This window comes from Schistocerca americana, chromosome 2, assembly GCF_021461395.2.
Source record: "Schistocerca americana isolate TAMUIC-IGC-003095 chromosome 2, iqSchAmer2.1, whole genome shotgun sequence".
Classification (NCBI taxonomy): Eukaryota; Metazoa; Arthropoda; class Insecta; order Orthoptera; family Acrididae; genus Schistocerca; species Schistocerca americana.
This window is the reverse complement of record NC_060120.1, coordinates 34075616-34089691: the sequence shown is the minus strand read 5'-3', so window position 1 is coordinate 34089691 and position 14076 is coordinate 34075616. Positions and strand designations below refer to the sequence as shown.

At 37.4% G+C, this 14076-nt stretch overlaps 1 non-coding gene across 1 annotated transcript; it reads left to right on the top strand.

The window, feature by feature from the left end:
- Positions 1-1385: 1385 nt before the first annotated feature.
- Positions 1386-1462, top strand: Trnaa-ugc. Its single transcript has one exon. It is a non-coding gene; the product is annotated as a tRNA-Ala (tRNA).
- The last annotated feature ends 12614 nt before the right edge of the window (positions 1463-14076 follow it).

Below are 14076 nucleotides of genomic sequence, written 5' to 3'. Positions count from 1 at the left end.
CCCAGCTGCGCGACAGTTGCCTGGGAAAAAAAGCCTTTAGTGTGTCTTTCAGAGGCACAGGTGTAGAAAAAAGGGGCCATTAACCTCGCTATTGACACTTCTTTGTAGAAAGCATTGCAAATATGACACGCTCATACATGAAAACATATTATTACACTTTGGGGCTGGTAATTTCTGATATTTACTAAAATGCCTATGAAATCATGAGAAGTATTTTACGTCTACACACCTGATTATGAGTACTGTCTTTCTAGTTGAGAGATTTTTTTACTGCCTTATGAGATGCCATATGGCTAGTGAAAGACGTTTCATGCCTTGCTTTATATATACATTTGCTCATTTTGTTTCATGTCTAGTTCTAACTGCACTGCAGCATTGGTTAAAATAAAATTTAATAGATGTACCAATGTAAATCTTTTCTGTCTACAGATCCATTAAATAATAATTTTATGATGTACTTTCTTTAAAAAAAGGGAGCACAAATAGACATTTCCCTTCACAGGAATTGCATACATAATTTTTTTGCAACAAACTGGTAACATGTTTAGTAGAGTAAGTTATCATGATGCATCACTCTAGCATTAAGATGTGATATCGGTATTAGACATGGCTATCTTTACGGTAATATTTTTTCTGCTTGAGCTTTGTCATGTTTAGGTATAAGTTATTGCATTTGCTGCTGCTGTTTGCCAGGCTTAGTCCTACTGAATTTTTTTCACTTTGTATTACTCTGCTAAGCCAATTTTACTGCTGATTTATTCTTCTTCTTGCTGCACATTGGCTCATATTAGTTGTAATGTTACATTTGCTTTGCTAATTTGTATTTATTGCTGCTTGCTTTGCCACTTTGCATTTTTTTCTCGTTCTTGTTTGTGTTAACCTTTTTGCACTGCTGTATTGCCTCATCCCTTAGTTTATGTATCTGAGCTCTGTAGACTTAAGCTAGCTTAAGAGGGGGGATACCATATAAGAAACTAAGTATGAAGAATAGGGAATGAATGCATTGAGAAGTTTTATGAAAAAGTTTGGAAAAAAAGTAGTGTACAATGAAGAATAATTATTTTGAAAGGGGATATGAATAGGTTACAGAAAGCAGGCATAGATAGGACTTTTTTGGAATAAATGAAAAATGAAGGGGGATTTCCGAGATGCAAAGAAAGTTTTGAAACTTCCTGGCAGATTAAAACTGTGTGCCGGGCCGAGACTCGAACTCAGGACATTTGCCTGTCGTGGGCAAGTGCTTACCAACTGAGCTACCCAACCATGACTCACGCCCCGTCCTCACAGCTTTACTTCTGCCAGTACCTCGTCTCCTACCTTTCAAACTCTACAGAATCTCATCTGTGAACTGGCAGAAGTAAAGCTGTGAGGATGGGGCATGAGTTGTGCTTCGGTAGCTCAGTTGGTAGAGCACTTGCCCATGCAAGGCAAAGGTCCCGAGTTCGAGTCTCGGCCCGGCACACAGTTTTAATCTGACAGGAAGTTTCATATCAGTCGCCGGCATGGTACCTCAGCGTGTTCGGTCAGAGGGGTAGCTGCCCTCTGTAATAAAAAAACTGAGTTAATCGATCAACTTGAAAGGGTGTCTTACGACGTCCGCCCCGAGCAGTTGCGACGAACAAAAGCGAACAAAGTGAGATAATCGGTTCTAAATATTAAAAAAAAAAAAAGAGTCTTGGCCTGGCACACAGTTTTAATCTGCCAGGAAGTTTTATATCAGCGCACACTCCGCTGCAAAGTGAAAATCTCGTTCTGGAAAGAAAGTTTTGTTTGCATGTCAAATATGATAAATACTGCAGAACCAAATGTTATACTGAAAACAAACCCTGTCCTTTCCTTTTGCGTTATTCCACTATGTGTTTATGTGTACCCTTGTGTGTCTATGTTCTTCCTGTCTTTATGTGTTGTAGACGTTTCTGATACTAAGCTGCATGTACTATGATGATGAGTACTGTTATCCTCAAATACTTTGGATAGATGTTTGGATATTATTTATTCTGTTATGTTTTCCTTTAATGATTATATGTCAAATTAATGTTTGAATATTCTCATTTATTAGTTATGTCGCAATTTCTATAATACTCATGTATATGCTTATTTCTATTCTTTTGTAAAGCCTGTATTACTAAAAATGTTGTCTGTAGTATTATGTTCTTTAATGATGTTTTCTGTACCTTTTTAATTGTATTCTTATGCCGTAAATTTGTAATTGTATAGACACCAGTTCTTCAAATTAAGTGAATAGTAAGGACCCATTTTACTGCACACGTTTCTAATGGTCATACTCTATGTGTAAAATCTCAGATGCTAAATGACTGTCTTAGTGTTTGGATGTGTGTTGATAATTCAGCAAGGGACTGGTTAACAGCATTGCTGGTTGTAAGGACATTCCAAAACGTTTCAGAGTGCACCGACCGGCTGCTGTGTCATCTTCAGCTCACAGGCGTCATGTACCAGTCTACGAAACCGGAGCCGCTACTTCTCAATCAAGTAGCTCCTCAGTTTGCCTCACAAGGGGTAACTGTACCCCGCTTGCCAACAGCGCTCAGCAGACCGTTTGGCCATCCATCCAAGTGCTAGTGCAGCCCGACAGCGCTTCACTTCGGTAATCTGATGGGAACCAGTGTTAAATGGATTATGACAAATTTTTAAGTTTTAATACAAGAAAGGAGTTTTTAGCATCATGAGGGCGAGAAATATCAAAGCAGGGAAATATCACAAAATAGTTTGCAAAATAAAATTCGATGATTTTATAACAAAGTTATTTTGATTTCACCATCATTTCAGATTTGCAACATAATTTCTTTATTAATTAAACATGTGCCAACCAAAGGTAAATTAAAATTATTCGCTTACAATTAATTGAGTACATAATTGATGTATGCAGATGATTTGCAAGCAGATTCATTTAAAAGTGGTATTCTGCAAATTGTATTAATTAACTACGTTTAGTGTGGTGAACTTTACTTAGTAGTAGTCCAGTAGAATTGTAGTTAATAACAGGTATAGATCATTCTCAATTATTTGAACCAGATACCCAATATTAGGTTGGTGCATAAGTTCGTAGCGTTTTTGTTTTGCATATTGGTATTCCAGTTGGTATGGGTTATTTATCGATTGTCGTTTTGTACATGTAGTTCAGTGTTGTTATTTGATTTTACATGTTGTCATTTTGTCGTTTGGAGATAGTAAGTGAAGCACGGGACGCTAGAAAATGTAGTGCCAGTTGGAGAAATCGCAACATTTCCGATATATTCTTCTGTTGGAGCTCAACACAGGGGTAACACTAGTGGATGCAGCCAGAAACATTTGCTTCGTGTATGGGAACAATGCCATTCGACAGAGCGCGGCAACGTAATGTATATGGATAACGCCATTGGTCAGATCACGGCAAGAACACGGTTTTCTCGTTATAAGGAGGATCGTTTTGACTTTAGTGACTCTCCACGTTCAGGAAGACCTTCGGGGTTTGATGAAAACCACTTAAACTCATTAATCCACAATAATCAACGTCAGTACACTCGAGAACTAGCAAATGTAATGAATTGTGAGCATTCCAACATCGTGCGACATTTGCATGCCGTGCAGAAGGTTCAAAAATCGGGTGTACGGATACTGAGTGCTCTAAGTCAAAATCACAAAAATCAGCGGGTGGCCAATGTTCACCTCTTCTTGCTAGTCGTCGATTGGCTTATGTACAACACCGACCATTCCTATCCTGTACCGCTACTGGTGATGAGATGATAATGATGATGATGATGATAATGATGATTAATTATTCATTCCATAAACCCACAAAAGAAGGGATCCACCTGGGTGTGAACATGTCAGATAAACACATTAAAACAATGTAATTAGAAAAACATGAGTTTCATTACTTTTAATGATCCTCAGTCAATAAGCAGCAAATTTATGTACCTGAATTAAAATTAAACTTCCAATATTTACAGGTTTAATACTTACATCTGCTTTCATTAAATCCATCATTCACACAGTAGCTAGTTACTTGCCTATTACAGCCAAGTATTGTCAAAAATTAAAGTAAATTATACATTTCAATGATCCTCAGTTAAGAACAGTCAAATTATGTACAAGATTTAAAATTAAACTTCCACTATTTACAGACTTAAGACTTACATCTGCTTTCCATACATCCATCTTTCACACAGTAGGTAGTTACTTGGCTGTTACAACCAAGTATTGTCAAAAAATAAAGTATAATAAATTTTCATTAAATGGTCTACTGCACTTGTTGAGAAATTCATGGATAGAATAGGAAGAGTTGGCCACCAAACATTCTTTTAAATTACGTTTAAGTCGTGTGTTGTCTGAGACTAAACTCTTAATGGTTGCTGGTAACATATCGAAAATATGCATTGCTGAATACTGGACTCCTTTCTGGCCAAGAGTAAGTGATTTTAAATCTTAATGTATATTGTTATTCCTAATATTGATACTGTGTACTAAGCAGTTAGTTGGAAAAAGAGATGTACTATTTACAACAAACTTCATTAAGGAATAAATATACTGAGAAGCTATGGTTAGTTCGCCTAATTCTTTAAATAGGTTTCGACATGATGTTCTTGGATTTACACTACACATTACTCTTTTTATACGCTTCTGTACTTGTGGAGTTACCCCAAATATGATACCATATGACATAATGGAGTGAAAATAACCAAAATATGCCAGTTTTTTTATATTTATATCTCCTATGTATGACATCATTCACACTGCAAATACAGACTTGTTTAGGCGCTTTAGCAGTTCGTTAGTATGTCGCTCCCAACTGAATTAATTATCAAGTTGTAATACCAAGAATTTTATACTCTCAACTTCTTTTTCCATGTCATCATATTTTATACACACACTAGAAGGGAATCTCTTGGAAGTTCTGAACTGCATATAGTGGATCTTTTCAAAGTTTAATGACAGTGAATTGGCTATGAACCACTTATTAATGTCAGTAAAAATTTGATTAGGTGCCCTTTCTTAATTTATATTTGATTTACTATTTATTGCAATGTTTGTATCATCTACAAATAAGACAATCTTGGCATTTGGTAATGTACAGATGACAGGTCATTAATATACACAAGAAAAAGTAGTGGACCTAGTATGGAATCTTGGGTAACACCACATGTAATTTCTTCCCAGTCAAATGATGTCTTATTGCCTGCTGCTGAAGTGTTACGTAACGACAACCTTTGATTTCTATTAGTAAGATATGACTGAAACCACTTTGCAGCACTACTAGTGATGCAATAATATTTTAATTTACTTGAAAGAATGCTGTGATTCACAAAGTCAAACTCCTTTGACAGGTCACAGAATATGCCCATTGCCTCTAATTTGTTGTCCAATAAATTAAGGACATGTTCACTGTAAGTGTAAATAGCTTTCTCAATATCAGAACCCTTAAGAAACCCAAACTGTGACTTTGACAGTATGTTATTTTCACTAAGGTGCTTAGGTAGACAGTTGAACATAACGTTTTCGAAGATTTTTGAAAAAGCTGGCAAAAGTGAGATCAGTCAGTAATTTGACGGCATTTCTTTGTCCCTTTCTTGTGGAGAGGTATAACGTCAGCATATTTAAGCCAGTCTGGGAATGTTCCTGTGACAAGTGATTGATTACTCAAGTAACTTAAGATATGTCTAAGCTCACATGAACACTCTTTTATAACTTTGTTGATATGTTATCATAACCACTAGAATGCTTTGATTTCAAGGACTTTACAATGTATTCTATTTCTTTGGGTGAAGTAAGTGTCAATTACATTTTACTGAGATTGCTTGCGTGCACTGGTCTCAGATATTACATTGCATTATTTACTGAACCTGACAACCCCATGCTATCAGTAACAGAGACAAAATACTTGTTTAAATGGTTTGCAACACAACATGCATTTGTTACCAGGGTTTCATTTATTTTTAGAGCTATTTGTTCCTCCTCATTTTTGGTCCTACCTGTCTCGGACTTAACTATATCCCATATTGTTTTTATTTTATTGCTGGATGTATTTATCTTCTTCTCACAATGCAGGTGTTTAGATTTCTGGATAACCTTCTTCAATATTTTGCAGTAATTTTTGTAATGAGCTATAATGCTAGTATCAAAGGTGTCCCTACATATCAGATACAGTTTCCTTTTTGTCTCACATGATATCTTTATCCCTTGTGTGATCCATGGTTTCTTATTAGACTTCTGCTTAATTTGAGTTACTTTCAGGGGAAAACAATTTTCAAATAAGGTGCTAACTTTATTAATGAATGTTTTGCATTTTCCATTTGTGTCTTGGATGCTGTAGACATCCATTCAATTAATTTCTTTGAGCAATCTCCTAAATTTCCCAGTTTTTGACTGTTTTATTGGCCTTCTGTACTCAGTTCTGATAGATGTTTTACTCTGGCAATTTTCAAAATTTAACATTAGGTGTTGCATGTCATGGTCAGATAGCCCATTTACTACTGGTTTTGTAATGTGGCTTAGTTGTCTAGAATTTTCTATGAAGATATTATCAATAGCAGTCTTAAAACTTTTGTATAACCTAATTGGGAAATTTACAGTAGAAATTAAATTGAATGACTTCAGTAACTGTTCACTGAGAGTGTTTTTCAAGACATGTGTATTAAAATCAGCAGCAACCCCTAGTTCTTTGTTTTTTAATGTTAGATGAGATAATATATCTCAAGACCGTTTATAAACAGGTTGAAATGTCCTGAAGGTGCTCTGTATATGGCTACTATTATAAAGGACCTATTATGAAATTCTATCTCTGTTGCACATGCTTCTAAGTGCTGCTCTAAGCAAAATTTAGTAATGTCAGTATTCTTAAATTTAAAACTGTTTTTAGCAATTGTGGCAACTCGTCCTTTCTCCATATTTTGTCTACAGAAGTAAGAGGCTAACTTAAATTCTGTAAGGTTTAACATATCTATACCAGTGGTCACATGATGTTCAGAGTGGCAAATTATATCAGCTAGATTTGATGACTCTAATTCATCAATGCACATGAGTAGTTCGTTATTTTTACTTCTAAGCCATCGAATATTTTGATGCACTAAAGATAGTTGGCATTTCACATTTACCGAGATGAAATAGGGAGGAAATAAAATTTCTGCTGATTGCTCTAAATTTTTAACCAACAGCTGAGTTCGCTGATCCAATGTGCCAGGATTATGCTGTTTGATTTCTTTACTTCTCACAGAACCTGACTTCGTTCTGTCCTACCTATCCTAAAAAAGCTGCTGCTCCAACACCTATGCCCACTGGTATATTACCACTCATGGCAGTGCCTCCCCCCCCCCCTCCCACATTTCCTGCTATTAGCCCAGCCAGTTTATCCTTCCCTTTCCTGTTGAGGTGTAGGCCGTGCCTGGTATAGTCCCACCTACTGAGTGGATCAACAGGAACCAAACCAATATGTGACTCCGCACCCGGCCCAAGCATCCGTTCCAACTCAAAATTAACTCTCCCGACAGACGAGTCTAAATGAGGTCAGTCATGGCGTCTCAGAACAGACACAAACTCGACACTGGTATGTCTCGTTGCTGATGCAATCTTTGCCAGATCACACTCTACACTGTACCCAGGATCTCTGTTAATACTATTGCCTGGCCCACCCACAATAACCACGGTGTCTTCCTTCGTAAAATCTTTACAGAGTGAACCTAATTCCTCTGTCACCTGACCCAGACGAGCACTAGGTTTAAAAAAATTTGTAACCTGGTATTCTGATCCTAACTGGTCCTGACTTAAATTCTCAGATATTTCTGAAAAGAAACTTAACTTGCAACATAGTTTTGCTAAAAAAAACTGAGTGTTAGTAATTCACCATAATCAGTACCACCTCCCAGCCCAGGTCATATATTTTTCAAAGAAGCTGGATTTTCTTAAATGTTCTCGTTTATCAGCCAAATGAATTTCATGTGCATTTCAAGTATTATGGCCAGCATTGCACACTGTTGAGCCTGTAGTTAGCGTATTTACATTTTTTTGTGAGAGACCAGAATATATCGCATTCAACCATTGCTGCTTTAGAGGTAAGATAATTTAATTTATTTGTTATGTGCACAGGTACCAAAGTTATTAGTTCTGAACAGGGCCTTAGGATTCAGTGCTTAAGGGGCTGAATGTATTTTGCAGTGACTGTATTTCGTTATTGGTATTGGGAGTTGCATCGCCCAATAACAGAGTAAGCACACCACCTGTACTTAAAACACGCAACACGACAATTACAGTGCAATACTCATTACAGATATCAGACATTCATTCAACGTAATCGTAAAGTTATCATTTTAAAATAAAGTTACAAATTTATGCACCAACTCAATAGAATGAATACAAAAAGTTACCGTACGGTTACGATAAGCCTCTCTTCCGCTAAGAGCCATACTCTGTTGTTGGATTGCTTTTCAGTATCCCCCACGAATCGCCTCAAGTATTTAATACAATATTTCTTTCTTCATTGCCGTATATTTGTAAAAATTGTCTGGTTGTTTCAGTTACTGATGAATGCGTGTATGCTATTCAATACGTTATTTTCGATACAGATATAGCTCATTTATATACATTCGGCATCATTTTAACAACAAAAACCGTAATGCAGGTCTCGTCTCGAAGCGCAGAAGCGGCATTACATCCGTCTAGCCAAAATTGACGAAAGATGTCGGACGTACTTTGACCAAGCTATCAGCCAAAGTTAACTGGCAACCCCTGGCAATGGCGTCGGACGAACCTTTCGGAGCCACTGTGACTGTAGCCTTAGTCCTATTGGGTACGGGACCCATACATTTCAGCAATATTGTAAAATCGATCACATAAGTGTTTTGAAAGCCATTTCCTTTGTAAACTATGACTGGTTGCACTTCCCTAGTATTCTACCAATGAACCTAAATATGCCACTTACTTTACCTACGTCTGAGACTGTGTGATCGTTCCATTTCATTTCCCTACAGATTGTTAGACCTAGGTATTTATGTGAGCTGACAGATTCAGTCAAGGGATACTATGTTTTCTCGTTTTGAAAAAGTACAATTTTACCTTTCTGAACAAATTTCTAGTCTATACACTGCTTTGAAATCTTATTAAGATCTGACTACTGGTGGAGCTTTTTTCAGACCATACTTCATTACAGAGAACAGCATCATCTGTGAAAAGTTTGAGGTTACTACTAACGTTATCCGCAAGGCCATTAATACACGATATGAACAGCAAGGGTCCCACCACAGTTCCTACGTCTGTCGATAGCTCTAAAACCAGGACAATGTGCTGCGTTCTCCCTATCATGAAATCCTCACTCAAGAAAAAATTCGCTACCCCACACAATCATACTTTCGAAAATTAGTGTCGCTGTGTTACTGAATCAAATGCTTTTGAGAAGTGAAGAAACACTACCTCTACTTGACTGCCTTGCTCCACGGCTTTGAGATTTTCATCTGATAAAAGTGCGAGTTGAGTTTAACATTATCGATTTTTCGGAATCTGTGCTGGTTGTTATGAACGAGGTCATTCTGTTCGCAATACTTCATTATATATGAGCTCAGAATACGTTCTAAGATTCTGCAACGAACTGATGTCTAGGATACTGGACGGTAATTTTGTGGATCATTTCTGGTGCCCTTCTCGTAGACGGCTGTGACATGTACTTTCTTGGAACCACAAGGCACAGTTTTTTTGTTTGAGGGAGTACGATATATCATGGTTAGAACAACGACTATCTCCGCTGCAGATTAGAATAGAATATGATAGAGATTCCATTTGCCCTTGAAGCTTTGCTCAATTTTAAATATTTCAGCTGTTCCTCAACACTGCTGACAATAATGTCTATTTCATTCATCTTTGCAGTGAAGCGAGAATTAAATTATGGCAAAATCCTGAGTTTTCTTTTGTAAAGGAACATTTGAAAAAGGAGTTCAGCAATTCTCCTTTTGCTTTGCTACTCTCAATTTCAGTTCCCATCCCATCCATGAAGATCTGGACACTAAGTATGGCCAGAATTTTTTTCGGTTTTATCGGGTATCTTTCGACGGCATTCTACTACGGTAGTCGTTGAAAGCCTCACGCGTTACCCGCCTGACAAACGCGCATCACTTTGTCTAAAACCATATATTTTTGTATTGCACTTATTGTGCAATAGTCTCTATTTTTTTAGAAGTGTATTTACAGTGACTTCAGACCATTGAGGGTCTCTCTCCTTATGAACTGTTCTACTAAGTACTTAATTGGTCTACTTTGCTTTTCAATTTGAGCCACAATTCTCCATGCTCCTGTCGAGAGGTATATGTTCAGTGTTTTCTTTGAGATGTGATATTGCTGCCCCTTTGTCTGGTTGATTGAACATACAAACCTTTCCACTTGGTTTAGTTGCCCTTTGTACTTTTGTAATCAAATACATTAGTTTCAACGTGGGCATCCTCAGAGAGATCAAGTTGTTTTGTTGCCATTAAACGCAAAGCATTGCATCATGAGTAGGCTTCCGATCTGTCTATTCTAAGCAGTTTTCAGAGACGACATTCAGTAAGGATTCACAAAATGTCTTGTCACGCCTACAAATTACAAGACCGTGGCTACTCCAGCTGATTGCTGGATTGTGTAAGTTTTCTCTGATGACGACAATACGATTGGTCAACTCACGCACTAACAAACTGAAGTCTTCTCTAACGTTTTTGGCAAAATCTAGGGATGAGTCTGGTGGTCGTTAGGAAGAACCAGTTGTATTTTCACCCTTGAGTGAACATCTGTGAGATTTCAGCCCTCGACCGTTCATCTTGGCGATCACTAATCCGTAGCGAGGCATACTGGCAAACAGCATCTGATAAGAGGGGACGTAGAAAAGAAAATCTTGTCCAAACAATATTGCAAACAGCCTGAATTTCTTTCTCGGTGCATTTGTATCTCTTGTTTACTGTGGCAAGTACAAAAATTCCATTCCCCCATTAGACTATCATTTCGATGTTCACTTAAACTTTCCCCAAAATCTCATTGCTATCAATTTCAAGTTTTAAAGAACTTTCTTAACGTGCTATTATGTGACCTCCACTGCGTTTTAGTTGCGCTGCAAACCGTGACACTTTGTTGCGAATACTTAATTACTAGGATTTTACTTCTCATTTGCCGAACGTCTGAACTGCAAACAGTTAATAGATCCTTATCCCATTTGCATTTGCCCTTCATGACACACGACGCAGTAGGCTACCAAGCAGGTGAAGTGAGACTCACTGGCTCAGCTTCAGTCAATGGACGTCATCAAATCGGGCTTGTGTTCAGTGGAATGAGTGTAACACTTGAGTTCTCCCTCGTACTTGTCATCATTGTACGGAGCACTTAGCCCTACCGTTGACAAGCCACTCAAAACAACTTATTACGTCTCTCTACGGTAATTTATTATTTGATATATTGATTTATTAGTATTGACTATTACGTAAAAACAATAGAGGCCGTAATACGAAGATTGATTTGTAGGTCGCCAAAATAAATGTTAAGTTATTATTTACTTGAGCGGAAGGCACCCTACAAATTATTTCAAATGCTCTTAAAGCGTAATGGAATTCCGGCGAAGTCCGCTGACCTAGAAATAATTGCATCTCCTAAAATATTTAGTTTTTGCCAAAATAACATTATTGAATTTTTCCGCTTTAAATAACTTAATGACTTGGAATGATTTTTACTACGCTGGCTATTGAAGTAATCTGCACAAAATAGCAACTTTAAATATACTGCGTAATGGCGGCCAATTGTTACCGATCAAAGATCACCGCTGCTCGCTTCGCAGCAACTGCAAAATGCTAAATAACTTTTTTCAATTGACACTGCATGAAGAGGTGCTTGTATGGGTTTTTAAATGACTCAGTGCACTCACTTTTATATATATTTTTTCACTAAGCACAAGATACACTCTAATTAATCGCTAAGCAAGGGAACAAACAGAACAAATGCAATCGCTATACGTAATCTCTTCAGTACAATAGCGATCTTACCTTAGAGACAGCAGACGAACAGCAGCAGAAAAATTCATTGTTTTTTTTCAGTTTATTTATAAGAACAAAAATCATAATGATGGCGTCTATACGTTATACACGATTTCATCCATTACATATAATGTCTTTTTTTTACATTATGATCGATATAATATTTCCTTGAAATTAATTTGATAAATTTTCATAATAAATTTGACGTACCTGTCCATTTAATATTATTCACAGTCTCTTTTTTTAGTCATTTCATATGTATTGTCCTTAATATTTGAAAAGGGACACTACAAACTCTGCTACTTCCTGCAGAAAAGACAGTATCGAGGAGAGGGTAGCGCTTAAGATTTCTTTGGAATCATTCGTGTATAACTCTCGGTAACTCTCTCAACACAGTCATTCGCAGTAACTTCCAATCACGTGACAGCGGTCAGAGCGATTTCCAGCTGCTTATTAACGCACCTAACTCAACCCGTGCGCGAGGAAAGCAGTGACGGTGGCTAGTAAAATGTTTTACAGTAAAATTAGCAAATAACTTTAAACTAAGCTTGCTGTTTCGCTTTCTAATTCCGGATCTATCAGTAAATCCCCATCCCCTGACTTTAAGAATCAAACTCCCATGTATAGAACAGCTTCAGACATCTGACAACTTTACAAATGAGTTGATGTTTTAAATATTTGGCGCTAAGAATGTAAGCAGATAAATTTTTAAAATGCTTTAAAATTATGTTTAAAATCTGTTGGAAGTCGCTATGTGGTCTTATTATCAAACACTGGATGAGTGCACACCGAGAAATTTGAGCTCCGCTCCAAGCAAAAGCTAGTTTCTAATGCATCTCAAAGTTTATGGCCTCACCTCTCCCGAACTGTACGTCGTAATTTTGCAGGTACATGCAAAATGTGCTGCGAAGCTCTCAGCAGTCAAGAAATGATTTAGTGCCCGTGGTCTAGGACAGTGTCTTTATCTATTAATCAGAATGTCCACGGACCCGGATTTGAACCCAGAAACTGCTTAAATTATGATTAAAAATCATCAGCAATCTCAGTTTATGACGATTGTAATGGAAACGAGTCAATAAATCAGTCACCTTACATCCAGTGATTGCTTAACAAAAAAAAAAAAAAACTAGCGTCCATTTCAGCACTGTTCCTTCGTGATAATAGATAGTGTGTATTCACACGACCTGTGGCTTGTAATTGAAAAAGCGTTGGCAAAAGATCCCGAAATAGTCCCTCATTCGAATCTGCGGGAGGGGACACCCAAGGAAGAGGTGACCATGAGAAAAAGAAGAAATAACCAACGATGGGAAAACATTCTACGAGTCGGAGCATACAATGTCATAAGTTTGAAAATAGTAAGAAAGCTAATAAAATTGAAAAGGGAAATGTAAAAGCTCAATCTAGGTATTGTGGGCTTCAGTGAAGTAAAGTGGAAAGAAGATAAGGATTTATGGTCAGGCGAATATAGGGTAATAACAAAAGCATGTGAAGATGGTACAACGAGAGGATTCGTTAAGAATAGAAAAATAGATCAGAGAGTGAGCTATTGTGAACTGTTCAGTGATGGGTTTGTTCTCACCAGATACGACAGCAAACCAGAGTCGACAGTGATAGTTAAGGCATATTTTCCAACGTCGCAAGCAGAAAATGAAGAGACAGAGAAAGTATACGAGGATGCTGAACGGGTAATTCTGTACGTAAAGGGAGATGAAGATCTAATTGCAACGCTGTTTTAGTGGAAGAAATAGAAGAAAGGGTTACGGGAGTGTATGGGATTGGCAGCAGGAAAGAGAAACGAGAAAGATTAACTGAGACTTGCAATAAACTGCAGATCGTAAAAGCAAATACTCTGTTCAAAAATATTGAGAGGAGGAGGTTTGTATGGAAGAGACCCGGAAACACAGGGACATTTCAGCTTGATTGCATCGTAGTCACACAGAGATTTCAACTCATATTCTGAATCGTGAGGCGTGCCCACGTGAAGTTATAGACTCAGGTCACAGTTTACTAATGATGAAAAGTAGAGTGAATTTTAAGAAAATCGTGCGGGAGAATAACTGTGGAAATAAGAGTGATGTAAGTCCTGAGGAATGCAGAGACGCTT